This window comes from Aotus nancymaae, unplaced genomic scaffold (assembly GCF_030222135.1).
Source record: "Aotus nancymaae isolate 86718 unplaced genomic scaffold, 86718_ANA_hifiasm-v0.15.2.pri h1tg000016l, whole genome shotgun sequence".
Taxonomy (NCBI): domain Eukaryota; kingdom Metazoa; phylum Chordata; class Mammalia; order Primates; family Aotidae; genus Aotus; species Aotus nancymaae.
Window position 1 is genome coordinate 32,103,834 of NW_026988428.1, and position 14,982 is coordinate 32,118,815.

The 14,982-nt window shown below is 47.4% G+C and overlaps 1 pseudogene; it reads right to left on the bottom strand.

Moving 5' to 3' along the window:
* Window positions 1–14,366: 14,366 nt before the first annotated feature.
* LOC105721211 (recQ-mediated genome instability protein 2-like) overlaps window positions 14,367–14,982 on the bottom strand; it is a 28,154-nt pseudogene continuing 27,538 nt past the window's right edge.

The following is a 14,982-nucleotide window of genomic DNA, read 5'->3' on the forward strand; positions in this document are numbered from 1 at the left end:
TTGGAAGGCAGAGTTGGGCGGATCACAAGGTCAGGAGTTCGAGACCAGCCTGAGCAGCATGGCAAAACCCTGTCTCTACTAAAAATACAAAAAAATTGAAAGAGGTCCCAAGTCAAGAAAGAGAAGCGTCCCAGAGCCCTGTTCCATCTGAGTCTCCCATGCCCCATGACTCACTTTGCCCTGTAACACATTTCCCTTCTGGTTTACCGTCTGTAAGAAAGAATAAACTTATTTATCTTATTTACCAATAATTTATATAAACCAAACATTGCATTGCAAACAAAGGTGTCCTTAGCAACCTAATCTCATTCTCTTCAGATACCAACTGCTCTCCGGTAAAGAGATAGTCCTTTTCCAGACAACATAAAATCACTTGGAAATCTCACTTAAAACAGAAAAGTTAAGGTCTTCAAAGGTTTGCCATGGGCAAAGCATTTGCAGGAATGCATGGGGCTGAAGGTCAAAGGCAAAGAAAACAAGGCACATATTCTTTCATCCTGATTTCCTTTGTCCTTGTACACCCATGGTTAGTGATTAGTAAGGTCACCTGGCAGTGGCAAAAATCTGCTTTTGAAGGTTTTTTTTTTTTTTTTGAGACAGAGTCTTGTTCTGTGGCCCAGACAGGAGTGCAGTGGCATGATCTCAGCTCACTGCAATCTTCATCTCATGGGTTCAAGAGATTCTCCTGCCTCAGCCTCCTGAGTAGCTGGGATTACATGCACCCATCACCATGCCTGGATAATTTTTGTGTTTTTAGTACAGGCAGGGTTTCACCATGTTGTCCAAACTAGTCTCAAACTATCACAGGAGAAACACCATGTGATCTGCCCACCTCGACCTCCCAAAGTGCTGAGATTACAGGCATGAGCAACCTCACCTGGCCAATTCAATTTTCTCTAATGGAAGTAACAAAACAGGTATAATCCAAAATCACAGATACATCAAAAATTTTAAAACAGTGTTGGAGGCCAGTTGCAGTGGCTTATGAGTGTAATCCCAACACCCTGGGAGGCCGAGGCAGGAGGATCACTTGAGAACAAGAGTTCAAGACCATCCCGGCCAACACAGTGAGACCTCATATCTATAAAACATTTTTTAATGATACTGGAAAATGCTAACTTGGATAGTGACCATTTAAATGCATCATTGCCCTGGCCTTCTGGGTTTTACTCTGAACCTTGTGACAGATGATTAAGTCATGTGTCCAAGCTCAGGGACTTCCTGTTATACAGAGATGATGCTCCCTGGAGCACCCCACTCCAATCCCCCTCCCTTCAACTTGTCCCAGTGTATCATATTCAGCCCAGACCAGGGTAAGCCCCGCTCATGTCATCAGCCCTGCCAGGCCAACAGCATAGAAAAGATCCCCATCAACCCCGCAAAGGGCAGGGTGACTCAGTTCACCCACATGGTGCAGGCCAGCTGCCTGCCTTGCACTCTCTCCAGACCCAGGCCAGTGTACAAACTACACAGCCAGGGCCCTGTGCTCAGAAGGGTCCCTAACGCTTGCTTGAATGCTCTGTTGCTTGAATCTTTTTTTTTCTTTGTTTTGAGACATTAGTCTCTCACTGTCACCCAGGCTGGAGTGCAATGGCGTGATTCCGGCTCACTGCAACCTCCACCTCCTGGGACCAATCAACTCTCCTGCCTCAGCCTCCCCAGTAGCAGGGATTACAGGCGCCCATCACCACGCCCATTTTTTTATTTTTAGTGGAGACGAGATTTCACCATGTTGGCCAAGTTGGTCTCGAGCTTCTGACCTCATGATCCACCTGCCTTGGCCTCCCAAAGTGCTGGGAATTACAGGCATGAGCCACTGCACCCAGCCCACTTGAATCTTAATTTTTGAAAATTATTTTCATTTTATGCTGATCCCTGCAAATTAGCGGTTCCTACTTCAGAACCACTTAATGAAGGTTCTTGGGCGGCTGGAGTAGGCCCGGGTTTAACGTAAGGGGCTGGCCAGCATAGAGCCCCTCCAACAGGGAGACCTTTCCCTCTAAAGTAACCCTCTCAGAGCCATTTCCTAATGGAGGCTGAAACAGCCTGGTGACCTGCCCTCAACTGCTTTAATCACTGGTTGTCCCCCTCTTCAAGAGCAAGTACATTTCACATAAGTGCATAATTAATACTAACAAGAGGGGTCATGCCCATGGGCTGGGGTCCTGTCATGGGCATTCTGTGTTCAGGGTCCCTGGGAGGCACAGGACCCATATCTGTCCTTAGAGTATGACTATAGATCACTCTAGAGCGGCCTGTCCTGAGCAGGACAAGACCTAGCAACCCTTTTGGTCAATGCTGGAACGTCTCCCAGGCATGAGCAATGGTGGTGTTTGCAGGATGGTTGGCAGCACTTGGCAGTGGGCCACCTGTACCTCAGTGGCTCTGGCAGTTCAAAGCCACAACCCAGACAACTTCCGCCCGGCTCCAACCAGCCTGGCTAACTGGGGACAGCCGTTCCCAGCCGCACTCAGGCATCTGAAAGACACTTCCTTTCCCGCGCAGCCTCTTGCAGGGTTTCAGGAACGAAGAGGAAACAGTAAGGGGAAACCACAAACCCATATATCTCTAATAGTATCACCTTTTGGTCCATGGGGGTGGGGAAGGGTGCTTCCCATGTTGAATTTCATCCTGAAGCCACCCTGGTGGGGGTAGGAGCAATGCCATTTGCTCCATCTCACAAACAACATCGCATCAGCCCCCTGAGGGACGAAGCCAGGGACTGAGACTGGCTAGCAAAAGCCAGGACCGGGACTGACAGGACCTCTCTGATTTGGGAACCTTAGGGCAGGCTGTTGGTGTCTGCAGATCCTGGTCTAGTGTAGCCAGTGTGATCAGCCGGGGCTGAGGTTCCCTCTGCTGACAGAGCTTTCCCTCTTAAGGACACTGGTGGGGCCATAGCCCCATCAGATCTTCTGTCCCTGGGAACACTCTTTTCCAGAGAACTCCAATGAGGAAGAGAAAGTGGGGACCACTGACTTCCGTGTCTCTGAAAATAACTTTGTAAAAGTACGTAAGGACCCAACACTGTGCTTATAATCAGACAGTTCGGGACCCTCCGCTCTGAGCACATCAACATGGGCCATCTCCTTCTCCTGTTTGGGTCTCAAACTCTGCCTCTGCAACCTTGTTTCGAAGGCTAAGCTTCCAGCCAGAACAAGTGTCCACGCTCTGCTCTCCCAACCCCATGCCCCTGCCATAGCCAGGAAGGCTGAGGACAGACAGGGTTTTTGCTCCCCTAGTCAGAGCTGGCCATGACTGAAGGACCCTCAGAGGCAGGCAGAGCCCTTTGTCCTTTTTTGTCACTGTGCTGACCACCTTGGGAGCTAATTATGCTCCTTAAACCTTCTGGGAACACTTAAGGCCCCCAGCACTGCAAAAAGGATTAAGTCAACTGAGAGGAGACATGTTTTTCCAATTAGTTATAAACCACCCATGTTGGAGTTTTTGCAAAACTGGCCGGTTGCTTTTTCATTACCCAAGATTCCTCATTATTTCTTTCTGCATAAATAATTTCACAAGGTTTTGAAGTAAATTTGGCACTAAAGGCCCATGACCGTGGAATAAACAGGACACTCACAGTGAAATGCTAAAGCCAAAATCTCCTCTTCCATGTGTCATGCTATGAGAAAGGAGATGGAAAGTAACTTCCACCTACCAAACTTCCCTACCTCAGGCTTCTCAAGACACACATCAACAGGTGCAACAACGTTTGTGTTGGGATATGCATTTTACTATATACGTGCATCTTTAAAAAGATTTTTCCCAGCCGGGCGCAGTGGCTCATGCCTGTAATCCCAGCACTTTGGGAGGCCGAGATGGGCAGATCATAAGGTCAAGAGATCAATACCATCCTGGCCAACATGGTGAAACCACATCTCTACTACAAAATACAAAAATTGGCTGGGCATGGTGGCACATGCCTGTAGTCCCAGCTACTCGGGAAGCTGAGGCAGGAGAATCACTTGAACCCGGGAGGCAGAGGTCACACTTAAGAAGACAGAATAAGTCTCGCAATGGGCAGGGCAGCCCTGGGAGCAGGTGACTCATAATGGCAGAAATAAATATTATAGCAAGTGCATCAACACATGGGAGGAAATTAACAAGGCTGTTCTTTTTATTTTTTTTTTTTGCGATGGAGTCTTGCTTTGTCACCCAGGCTGAAGGGCAGTGGTGCGATCTCAGCTCACTGCAACCTTCACCTCCTAGATTCAAACAATTCTTCCTCAGCCTCCTAAGTAGCAAGGATTACAGGCATGTGCCACCAAGCCTGGCTAATTTTTGTATTTTTAGTGGAGACGGGATTTCTCCATGTTGGTCAGGCTGGTCTTGAACTCCCGACCTCAGGTGATCCGCCTGCCTTGGCCTCCCAAAGTGCTGTGATTACAGGCATGAACCACTGTGGCCAGCCAATACATTTGTTTTTTTAAGCTCCTAAGTTTGTGGCAATTCATTACACAGCATTACCAGCTCTGATCAGAGGTCTCAAGCACCAACCCCGGCTGTCATAACTATGGGAATCGCCAAGTCCTCACATGCCTTCCTACACCTCCAAGAGACCTCCTGTGGTCCCATCAGGCTCCCGAAGGCCCAGCCCATGAGGGCAGTGAGAAGAGGAGGGCTGTGAAATTTGAAGCTTCTAAGTCCTGGTCCCCCAGGGCCTCTGGTGTCTTACCCAGGTGTGCTTTAACTTGATGTATCCCTTGACGTTAACCTTGGCTGGCTGGCTGAGGCAGTCTGTCAGGTTTTGCCACTGTAATGTTACTCTTTTATCCCCCTTTCCATTCTGGAAGAAGTAAGTCACTGTGTGCAGCCCACACTGATGGAGGAGGCATCCTAAACTTTCATTTACTGAGTTTGGCAACTCTGCCTGTCACACCAGCACATCCCAAGTACTTCGTAGCTCCATGAGGCTGCTGACAATCACATTAGACAGCGCAGTTCTACTCTAGAACATCAAGAAAAAGCAAGTACCCACACACCAGTCACTCAGGTACCACTGTACTATTGTTTACTTAATAGTTTTCTGTAAAAGGGCTCACTTTTTCTTTTTTTTGAGATGGAATCTCGCTCTGTCACCCAGGCCAGAGTGCAATGATCTCAGCTCACTGAAACCTCTGCCTCCTGGGTTCAAGCAACTCTCCTGTCTCAGCCTCCTGAGTAGCTGGGATTATAGGTGCACACCACCACACCCAGCTAATTTTTGTATTTTTAGTAAAGATGGTGTTTCACCATGTTGGCCAGGCCGGTCTGACCTCAGATGATCTGCCCGCTTTGGCCTCCCAAAGTGCTGAGATTACGGGTGTGAGCCACTGTGACCAGTCACAGGGCTTTTTAAAAAGGGAACTTGATATCACTACCTTGCAACGGCCCAGTAGCAAGCATGGCCCTGGATGTCCAGGAGGCAGAGCAGCTCCATTCCTCCACATGGGCTTTTCCAGTCTTCCTTTCTTCTCCTCCTCAGAAACCTGAAGCATGCAGGGACCCCTTGGTCCTGGTCCCCCGGGCTCCGGGGTCCCCACTTGAGTGAGCCTTCACCAGTTCACAACCAGCGTCACGGGCAGCTCTGACCCCTCCTATGCCCCAGGTGTCTCTGGGCCAGAAAGCTGTAGATCTGTGGCTGCCAAACCTGACTGATGATGAGACTCACCGGAGAGCTTTCTAAAAGCTTAGATTTTCTTGAGCCCCCAGCACGTGGATCCTAATTAAAGATATTGGGTAGGGACCAGGTAAAAACAGCCCAGGTGGAGCTGATAATTAGCTACATGCAGGAGTCCTACACGCAGGACAACCAGGCTTAGCTGTGCTCTGGGAAAATTTTCACCTACAAGTAATGCACAGCTGTCTGATGGAAGACCCCAGGGCAGGCCCTGACTCTGACTCTCTTTCTTTTCTCTTGAGACGGAGTCTCACTCTGTGGCCCAAGCTGGAGTGCAGGATCACGATCTGGGCTCACTGCAACCTCCACCTCCTGGGTTCAAGCAATTCTCCTGCTTCAGCTCCTGCGTAGCTAGGACCACAGGCATGTACCACCACACCTGGCTAATTTTTGTATTTTTAACAGGGACAGGGTTTCACCATGTTGAGCAGGGGGCATAAACTCCTGGCTTCAGGAGATCAGCCTGCCTCGGCCACACAAAGTGCTGGAATGACAGGTGTGAGCCACTGCACCTGGCCTGACCCACTTTCTAAACTGAGCAGTACCCACTGAAGGAAAGTGTCTAGCTCAGCTTTCTCCCAAGCTCACAGGACATGGAATTAGGTGCCAACAGACCCTTTGGAGAAACTCCTTTCCCTGTCCTGTGTGACCAGGAGGAAAGGAGGCTTAGTGGTCTGGTATTTCTGGGTGTACAGCCTCATTGTTTCTTCCTTATCTTTCTTGCCCATATCACATCTCAGGTCGCTTGGATCAGGGACAGAACTAGATTGTACCCCTCTGAGTGGCTGCTCACTACACTTTAGGGCCAGGTAACTGGTTTTGTGAGTTCCAGGTTCACAGAGGAAGAGGAACTGCTCGGGATGGGTCATCCCCAGAGCCTCCCCCATGCCAGATTGAGGTGATTTATGTGACGAGATTTAGAGCAGATTTTGGACTCTTGAGTTGATGTTATAATGGGATGAGGCCTTGGGGCAGGGTGAAAGCATTTTGTATTTGGGATGAACATGCATCTTCAGGGTCTAGAGGGCTGACTAGGTAGGCAGACTGTCCTTCCCCACACAACAATGTCCATGCCCTAATCCCGAGAATCTCTGAATACACCACCTTATGTAGCAAAAGGGACTTTGCCAGTGGGATTAGCAAGGGGTTTGAGACGGGGAGATTGGACTGAATACCCAGGTGAGCCCAATCTAACCACACACATTCTTAAAAGCAGAGGGCTTTCTCAGGCTTAAACAGGAATGTAAGAAGGAATGGGAGGTCCGAGAAGTCACTATGCCGCACAGCGAGCAACCATGTGTCTCATTCACCTCGTGTATCCCCAGAGCCTGGAACCCAGCAGGTGCTTGGCCACAGAAAGGCCAATAAAGTGAACTTTTGTGGTTTCTTTTTGTTTTTGAGATGGAGTTTTGCTCTTGTTGCCCAAGCTGGAGTGCAATGGTGCAGTGTTGGCTCACGGCAACCTCTGCCTCCCGAGTTCAAGTGATTCTCCTGTCTCAGCCTCTCGAGTAGCATACGCCACCATGCCCAGACAATTTTTTTGTATTTTTAGTAAAAACCGGGTTTCACTATGTTAGGCAGGCTGGTCTCGAACTCCTGACCTCAGCTGATCCGCCCGCCTCAGCCTCCCAAAGTGCTAGGATTACAGGTATGAGCCACTAAAGTGAACTCTTAAGCACTGGATTCCAGCTAACAGTCATGTGGGTGAATTATTTAAACTCTCTGACCCCACATCATCCCGTTTCTATGGCTATCAGAAGTAAGGGCAGTGAAATAACCCACCCAAGGTCATCCAACGAATGAACAGTGGGGCTGGCCCCACTGCAGGCCCCTCAGAACCCATCTGGTTGTCAAATCCAGCACCCCCCACCCCCACCTCGGCTTGGCCATAATGGGCAGAACTCCTGGGTAGACAGGGGTGAAGCTTCTCATGGCCCCGTTTCATTCCTTTGCTTCATTCTGTGCCTTTGTTTTCTGGCAACTGGTTATCATCCCATTTCCCGAGCACAGACCAGCAGGGGGTGCCAGTGCCCATGCAGAGCCATCAGCTCCCAGAGCTGCCCTGGGGACAAGCTGCCGTAGGGAAGGGCCTGGTCCCGGCCACCCGCAACAACAGAGTATCTTTAACGATGAGGGGCACTTAGTGGTTCATAACCTGGCTCTGCAGCTGGACAGAGCCCCTGGACAAAGGACTTCATCTCCACGGCTGCAGTTTTGACAGCTGTGAAAGGGAACAGGGGAAATGAACCTCCCAGGGGTACTGGGACAATAAAATGAAGCAACTCACAAGACGGCTTCTAGCACAGTCCCTGACACTTAATTCTTAGTTGAACTTCCATTCTTTTTTTGTTTTGTTTTGTTTTTTTGAGACAGAGTCTTGCTCTGTAGCACAGGCTGGAGTGCAGTGGCACAGTCTCAGCTCATTGCAACCTCCGTTGGGTTGGTTGGGTTCAAGCGATTCTCCTGTGTCAGCCTCCCAAGTAGCTGGGATTACAGGCGCCCCCATCCCAGGTCTGGCTAATTTTTGCATTTTTAGTAGAGACAGGGTTTTGCCATGTTGGCCAGGCTGGTCTTGAACTCCTGATTCCAGGTGATCTACCCGCCTCACCTTCCCAAAGTGCTGGGGTTACAGGTGTGAGCCACTGAGCCCAGCTGAATTTGCATTCTTTATCAAGAGACGTTTAGTCAATCTCAAAGGCCTCTCATTTCAGATTCTGCCCAAACCACATGAATCATTTTTTGGACTCGACTGTCTCAATCCTTTTCCTCCACACTTTCACGTCTTTACCAAGTCTTCCCTCTGTACTTAAAGAGCACTCCTCAACAGTCTCGCAATCACCCTCAGGCCCACTAGAAACCATACAAGGGGCCCAATTCAAACGGCCCTCCTAAGTAGGGGTCTACTTTCATTTGAAAACTGCTGCAGGCCAAGTGTAAATTCAAGACACTGTGCCTTTGCTTGTATATTTCCACTGTCTTCCAGCCTAAAACCCAGCCAGTTGTAACACTGACTGACTGCCATGTATGTTATGTAAGGCCCCATGCTGGGCAGGGATACTGAGATAAATAAGACACAATTACACATCACTGGAAGCACCTCCAACAGAGACAGCAACAGATGATTTCAGAACAATGTATGTGACTGTCTACAGAGACCCACTCTCAGGAGGGGAAACCTAATACAGTTCCCAAGAACCTACCAGGTACCACCCTTCAAAGGAAGAATTGTCTCCACTTCACAGACTGACTTTCAAGGCCAAAGTCAGACAGGAATGGGCAGGACCAGGACCCAACCCCAGGTTTGGCTGACATCACTATCTCCCTATTGCAAGGAGGCAGAGGGCCCTTGAAGACGTCCTTTTGCACGAGCTCCAAAATATCTACTAAACGTAGGTCATTATGGCTGAAAATGCATTTTTCCCCTTGTCCTTGCAGCTGCTCTGTAAGTTTGGGCTGTAGTTTGATGTTCAGCAACAGCAGCCCTAGCCAACTGCTGGCCAGCAGATCACAGGGCTGTGACCCCTGGAATTGGAAGACATTCTACACACAGTGTCTCTTCCAGCTGCTTTTTCTTGTCAGCCATTAAACCACACAGCAACAGGCCAATCGACAAAGCACTCAGTTACTTCACACGGTCATTCCTTCCCCCTCCTGCTTCTCCCGATGCAGAAGAATTTGTCAGTCAAACTTGAGCATTACAAGAATAAGCAAAAGAAAGAATTAGAGAACTCAGCAATCCAAAAGCTGCCAAATGAGGGTTTTCTGCATTTTTGGTGGTAATGTAAGGCAGTTCCAAGAAAAGTGAAGTCACAGCCTCCACAGCTTATTTTCAGTTCTTAGAAAAGAGCCAGTGTTATCCCAGCACTTTGGGAGGCCGAGGCAGGTGGATCATGAGGTCAAGAGATCAAGACCATCCTGGTCAACATGGTGAAACCCGTCTCTACTAAAAATACAAAATATTAGCCAAGCACGGTGGCACGTGCCTGTAATCCCAGCTACTCAGGAGGCTGAGGCAGGAGAATTACCTGAACCCAGGAGGCGGAGGTTGCAGTGAGCCGAGATCACGCCATTGCACTCCAGCCTGGGTAACAAAGCCGCCCCAGCACACAGACTCCATTGTCTGGCGGGGGGCGTTTGCTGATAAACCAGCTTGGATTTGGCACCAGAAACCCCAAACCTCTGACATATGTTTTCATTTGGTGATGTCAAGGAGGAAACACAAGCCGAAACAGTGAAAGTTATTAACATTCAGAGAAACCACAGAGCTCAGCTAACATGCTGGGGCAACACCCTTCCAGCACCGAGCCACCAGCAGTGTTGAGGGGACTGTCAGGAAAAAACAGTGGCCTCCTTCTCCTACCCCGTATCCCCGACATTCCTGAGATGTGTTATCGCTCAAGCCACCATGTCAGCCCAACCAGCATTTTTCAATGGACATTATTTACCAGAAGCTGGGTGAGGACAAACGGGGCAGGATATGGTACAGGTGGTTTCCGGCAGCTTGGGTCTGCTCTCTGGTATACAAGCAGGTTTTGCCACAGTACGGCAGACTTCAGGTTACGATCTCAGGAGTCTAATACACATCCAGCTCAGGGGTTGCTACAGGGTGCCCCATAATAATTTTGTGAATAAAGTTTGCCCTTGAGACAGAATCTGGCTTCATCATCCAGGCTGGGGTCCAGTGGCACAATCTCAGCTCACTGAAACCTCCGTCTCCTGGGTTCAAGAAATTCTCACGCCTCATCCTCCAGAGTAGCCAGGATTAAAGTGCGTGCCACCATGCCTGGCAAACTTTTTTCTATTTTTAGTACAGATGGGGGGGTCTCACTATGTTGCCCAGGCTGGTCTTGAACTCCTGGCCTCCAGTGATCAGCCCGCCTCGACCTCCCAAAGTGTTAGGATTACAGACATGAGCCACTGCACCCAGTCATTGTGACTAAGTTTTAACCTAAGAATTCTGTAACAGAGATCTCATTGTCTGCACCAAAATTAAATTTCAATGCAATCAAAAGCAACTCAACAAGTGACCCAGCCAGGGAGAGTGCCTAAGGAGATACAATGATGAAATGAAATGCGGTGTCCCAGATGGGACCCTGGAACAGGAAAGGACATTAGGAATAACCCAAAGAAATCTGAATGAAGTACAGACTTGGGTTAATAAAAGCATCTCAATATTGGTTCATTAATTTTAACAAATGCACCATACTAATGTAAGATGTTAATAATAGGGGAAGCTGGGTACAGGTACATGGGAACTCTTTGTACTATCTCTGCAATTTCTGTGTGTGTGTGTGTGTGTGTGTGTGTGTGTGTGTGTGTATAGACAAGCAAGAATGAACTGATCCTCCCAGCAACAATGATTTGGTGCCTACCAAGTGTCACATACCATGTAAAAGTGATCTACACATATCTTCATTTATTCCTCACACCACTGCTATGAGCTGGGCATAATCTGCATTTTACAGATAAAGAAACTGAAGAACAGAGAGGCTAGGTACCTTGCTCATAGTCACATGGCAAGGTTAGTGGCAGATAAAGGGCTCAAATTCAGGTTGACAGGACATCTCAGCAATATTGCCTCAAAAATCCCAAACTGTGAACATAAAACAGTTCAAAACAAGCTTCATGTGGGCAACAAAAACAAGGCACACTTTCCAATCTGCCCTGCTTTAAAAAGAAAAGAGTTTAAAAGCACAGCATAGGTCAGGCACAGTGGCTCATGCCTGTAATCCCAGCAATTTGGGAGGCCAAGGCAGTAGGATCACAAGATCAAGAGATTGAGACCATCCTGGCCAACATGGTGAAACCCTGTCTCTACTAAAAATATTTTTTTAAAAAAGTTAGCTGGGCGTGGTGGCACACGCCTGTAGTCCCAGCTACTCAGGAGGTTGAGGCAAGAGAATCGCTTGAACCCGGGAGGCAGGGGTTGCAGTGAGTCAAGATCACGCCACTGCACTCCAGCCTGGCAAGAGTGAGACTCCGTCTCAAAAAAAAAAAAAAAAAAATCACAGCACACCCAACACTGACAGCACTCAATGCTGGAGAGGATGTGAAACAGGAACTCCCCTTCATTCCTGGTGAGAATGTAAAAGCAGTCTGGCAGTTTCTACAAAGTTAACCATAGGTTTACCATACGGTCCAGCAATTGCACTCCTAGGCATTTACTCCAATGAGCTGGAAACAACACCCACACAAAACCTGGGCATGAATGTTTACAGCAGCTCATTCATAGTTACCAAAGATTGGAATCAAGTAAGATGTCCTTCAATAGGTGGATTAGATTAAAAAAACTATAGTACATTCATACAATGCAACATTATTCACTAATAAAAAGAAATGAGCTGGCCAGTTGTGGCGGCTAATGCCTGTAATCCCAGCACTTTGGGAGGCCAAGGCGGGAAGATGGCTTGAGCCCAGGAGTTCCTGCCTGTAGTCCCAGCTACTTAGGAGGCTGAGGTGGCAGGACTGCTTGAGTTTGAGGCTGTGGCTGCAGTGTACCATGATCGTGCCACTGTACTCCAGCCTGGGTGACCTGGGTGACCAGGCAAGGCCCCATCTTAAAAAAAAAAAACACCTCAAATAAATAAGACCCCATCTTAAAAAACAAACAAACAAAAAAAAACACCTCAAATAAATAAATAAGCCGGGCATGGTGGCACACAGCTGTAATCCCAGCTACTCAGGAGGGTGAGGCAGGAGAATCACTTGAACCTGGGAGGCAGAGGGTGCAGTGAGCAGATATCGCACCATTGTGCTCCAGCCTGGGCGACAGGGTGAGACTCCATCTCAAAAAAAAAAAGTACCTAAGGAATTCCTCATGTTTCTATCTTATAATAAACATGGGCGTTTATTTAAAAAAAGAGAAAAAGATAAAGAGTTAATAAGCTGCAAAAAGACCTGTACGAGTTGAGACACAGTCGCTCACAGCTGTAATCCCAGCACTTTGGGAGGCTGACGTGGGAGAATTTCTTGAGCCTAGGACTTTGAGACCAGCCTGGGTGACATGGCAAAATCCTGTCTCTACAAAAAATACAAAAAATTAACCAGGCATGGTGATGCACACCTGTAGTCTTAGCTACATGGGAGGCTGAGATGGAAGGATCACCTGAGCCTAGAGGTTGAGGCTGCAGTGAGCTGTGACTGTGCCCTTGCACTCCAACCTGGCTAAGAGTGAGACTGTCTCAAAAAAAAAAAAAAAAGACATGGAGGAATCTTATATGCACAGCAAATGAAAGAAGCCAGTCCAAAAAAAATTACATACTGTATGCTCCAACTATATGATATTCTGGAAAAGACAAAACTGAAAAAGAAAGATCAGTTATCAGGTTTGGGGGGAGGGGTGAACAAGGGGAAGCCAGAGGAATTTTAGGGGAGTGAAACTATTCTGGATACTGTAATGGTGGATACATGTTATTGTGCATTTGGCAAAATCCACAGAATGTATAAGAGGAAGAATGAAGCCCAATGTAAACTAGACTTTAGTTAATAAAAATGTAATGTTGGTTTATTAAATGTATCATCCTAATAAAAGATGTTCACAGGTGGAAAAACTGGGAGAGTGGGGTACGAGTGGAGAGGGTGGAGTATATGGGAACGCTGTAGTTTCTGCTCCATTTTTCTAAAAACCTAGAATTTTTTTTTAAAAAAGTCTATTAAAAAAAACATATAGCATATTTAACAATTTATTAGAGGTAGAATATCAATAATCCTGGTGAAAGTCTACAACCATGTCAGAGCATAACCTAACTCCCTTGATATGTACAATTTCAAAAAATCAGGCATGGGTATTAAGCAGACAGCAGAAACCCAACATTCAAATCACAGCAAAGTCATTCCATACAAAAAGACAAAAGAACTCTAAACCAGGAAGCTCACCATTGTCTTTCCCAAAGTTATGAAGCAGAAGTTCAGCTAAGGCCTGAAAGGCATCCTTAATCTTGATGTTTTTCATTTCAACAAGAAATTCTGAAAACATCTCAACATCTGTGAGTGATGGAAGAAGGTATCACCTTCTCTAGCCGAGGGAAATGGATTGAGCAGTGTCTAAATATTTGAGTGGTGTCCGAAGCAGAAAGGGAGCTATTGTCTTTTGGGTGCCGCCGTGCCTGCTGTTATGAAATGCCATTTGACTTGCAAACTGGTTATGGTAGTTGCTGATGAAGAAGATGAGAAGCCATGATGTCATTCCTTTTTACACAGTCTGTCTTCCTGCCCATAACCACACTTCAATCACCACGGGCAATGACTGAGATAAATTTTGCATTGTAAAACAGGGACGCAGCAGTAATGGAAAAAGTATCATCCCACAAAAAATTTGGAAAATGCAACATGAGACTTCTGTGTCTGAGAGAGAAAATTAACACATACACACACCAGGAAGACAAAAGCATCTGCTTTTCATCAGCAAACACAGGCAAAGCAAGGGGCAGCAGAGGCTGTCACTGAAGTATCCCAGGATTTAAACATTCCTACATCCGGACTCCTTGGTCAACCAAAGCAAGGCTCTCTGAGAAACTTTTGAAAAATAAGCATTGAAAAATGTCCATGAAATCCACATCATTATAAGTTTCTAAATTGTTTCAGGATTTTGGTTGTTTTTAGCAACAGTTCCAACATCATCTAAGGAATATTCCTGTGTATGGTGGCTCACGCCTGTAATCCAAGCACTTTGGAGGCCAAGGCGGGCGGATCACCTGAGGTTGGGAGTTCAAGGAATATTCCTGTGTAAATCTTACACTTCCAGTTCCCACATACTTTCATGGATGGGATTATCAGAAAGGTCTGTCATCTTCACAGCCTGCAGGCATTGGCTCAGGGCTGCAGGCCTGCACCACTCCCATCACCATCACATGCTTTCCTAGAAAAAAGAAGAAAAGCCCATAGTAATGTTCTTTTTTTTTTTTTTTTCCTCCTTTTGAGACAGTCTCACTCTGTTGCCCAGGCTGGAGTGCAGTGGTGTGATCTCGGCTCCTTGCAACCTCCGCCACCTGGGTTTAAGTGACTGTTGTGCCTCAGCCTCCTGAGTAGCTGGATTACAGGTGTCCGCTACCACACCTGGCTAATTTTTATAGTCTTAGTTGAGACAAGGTTTCACCATGTTGGCCAGGCTGGTCTGGAACTCCTGTCCTCAGGTGATCCACCCACCTCGGTCTCCCAAAGTGCTGGGATTACAGGCATGAGCCACCGTACACAGCCATCTTCTTCGATTTCTGATTTTACTAGGCCAAACAAAATCGTCACATAAACTGTAATCATGCCTAAGGAATGGAGGAGACGCTTCCATCAGAGTATGAGTTAAAATTAGACAGGCTGCTCTGAGGCAG